Source organism: Trichechus manatus, unplaced genomic scaffold (assembly GCF_000243295.1).
Source record: "Trichechus manatus latirostris isolate Lorelei unplaced genomic scaffold, TriManLat1.0 scaffold00117, whole genome shotgun sequence".
Lineage (NCBI taxonomy): Eukaryota > Metazoa > Chordata > Mammalia > Sirenia > Trichechidae > Trichechus > Trichechus manatus.
Genome location: NW_004444053.1, coordinates 3,182,213 through 3,184,533, shown reverse-complemented (window position 1 = coordinate 3,184,533; position 2,321 = coordinate 3,182,213). Strand labels below are relative to the sequence as shown.

At 38.3% G+C, this 2,321-nt stretch overlaps 1 pseudogene; it reads right to left on the bottom strand.

The window, feature by feature from the left end:
- Positions 1 to 260: 260 nt before the first annotated feature.
- LOC101359486 (nucleophosmin pseudogene) lies at positions 261 to 1,060 on the bottom strand (annotated as a pseudogene).
- Between the last annotated feature and the right edge of the window lie 1,261 nt (positions 1,061 to 2,321).

Below are 2,321 nucleotides of genomic sequence, written 5' to 3'. Positions count from 1 at the left end.
CTAGATTCCTCCATGTTATGTTTCACAGTTTCACCCTTGTTCTTTATCGTTGCATAGTATTCCATGTGGACAACACATTCTTGGCAAAGGAACCTGGACACTTATCAGACATGGTAGGAAATGTTCTTACTCTGCATTATAAAAAGGACATCGAGCTATCAACTGTTACAGACATGAAATAAGATGGAAAACTTTAACACATTGTTTAGTTTCCTTAAAGCAATTTCTTTCCCTGCCAGAGATCTTGAATAGCCTCCTGGTCAGATGAATTTGGCTTCCACTTTGGGAGGAGAACCACCTTTTTCTATACTTGCTTGCATTTTTGCTTTAATGTCTTTTAGGTTCCTTCAGTGTTTTAGGGGTTTTTTCCTGTTTTTTTTTAAGGATTCTTGACCTTTTGATCTTGGTGTTGATGGTCTTTTCCATTCTGTTTTTTTGTGCATTTTTGGCTGGAGTATCCCATATAAATTTCTTCACTGAGCTTTTTCTTCAGTTTCTTCATCATCAGAATCATCATCATGATCTTCATCATTGTCGTCATCATCATCATTATTGTCATCATCATCATCAATCATCTTCATCAGTAGCAAGTTTTTTCTCTGGAACCTTGTTACCACCTGCAGGGCAGATTGCTTTCCCAATCCTCCTCCTTTTCATCATTTGACTCTGCATCTCCCTCCACAGCTAAGTGCTGTCCATTTTAATATGCACAGGCCCTGAGCCTCACTTCAGCCCTAAGACCCCGGTGGTGTTATTTCAAAGCCCCCAAGGAAGACCATTGGATGTACAGACATTTTCAGAGTTGCCAGTGTTACTGTAATTGGGCTGCCTTCATGATTCATTGCCTCTGCTTCAACAATGTGCACTTCATCCTTTGCACCAGTCCCTAAACTGACCATTCTTAAGGATAACGTGCTCATTTTCATCATCATCCACCTTAAAGTGATAATCTTTGTCGGCCTTTGATTCACAACTGAGAAGATAGTTTTGGAGGTTCAGGGACTCATTCATGTCTATGTCCATCGAATCTTCCATGGGGTGGTGGCATGCATGTAGGCAGGAGAGAAGGACGGAGATAAACCATTATGGCTGCTGAGAACAGCCGCAGAATGGAATCACACCAGGTCTACTTGTACACTTCAAATAGAGTCTTTCTAGTTTAGCGTCCTTATTTTATTATTTTTTGCTTTTCATGTTAAATATGTATGTCTGGATGTTAAGAAGTGCAACTTCTGCTATAAAACTGTGCTGAAAAAAGCTAGATCTACAGAACAGCTTAGCAAATGGCACTTATGTTCAACCACACCAGTAGACAGTTTCAAAGAGAAATTATTTTAGTAGGTGATAAAACACCACTTATAAATAGAGGGTTTTCCTGTCAGTAATTTTAAAATTAAATTGTGTGTTGATTCTCTCAAAGGCTAAGCTCTGATTTATTTTCTTTCTTTCCAATAATATTCCTGTCAAGTCCTTCTCCAATATGGGTTGGTTACGGTATTCCTAGGCACAAACTGAATAAGCTAGGACTTGACAGCAGGAAATCCTTTAAACTTGTGCCTTATGGGAGCTGGACCTAGACTCAAAAGTGCTGAACATATGAAACAAGTGCTGGCAAATCTGCTGAACAAATGAGAATAATTATACTAAATGCCTTTTTACTTAGAAGGTTTGTTTTAAGGAATGTATTGCTGGCATACATGCTAAAAGTAGTTTTGTCTGCTGCTAAGGGTCACAGGCAAACTCAGGCACTCCAGCCTTTAGTGTGGCACGCTCATAAGAGTACATTACAAAAAGAAAGGAATGTCTTGATTTTTATATGTAGTTAGCTATATTTTCAGAGCCCTCGTGGTGCAATGGTTAAGCACTCGGCTGCTTACCAAAAGGTTGACAATTAGAACCTACTCAGCAGCTTTGCAGCAGAAAGATCTGGTGATCTGCTCCAGATTACAGCCTAGAAAACCCTATAGGTCACTGCTCCTCTCTCACATAGGGTTGCCAGGAATCGAAATTAACTCGGTGGCATCTAGCAACAACAACAACAACAGCTATATTTTCATTATAACTATATCTAGATTTGATATATGAGACATATAAGATACTATACATATATATATATGTTGTTGTTAGGTGCCATCTAGTAGATTTTTCACTCATAGAGACCCCATGTGACAGAGTAGAATTGCTCCATAAGGTTTTCTAGGCTGTAATCCTTATGCTATATAGATAAATTTTATTATAAATTAAATCTGTATAACTATAATAAAAGTCTCAAATGTCACCGCAATCAGGCTTACCCTGACTAAATTATTTAAAATTACAAC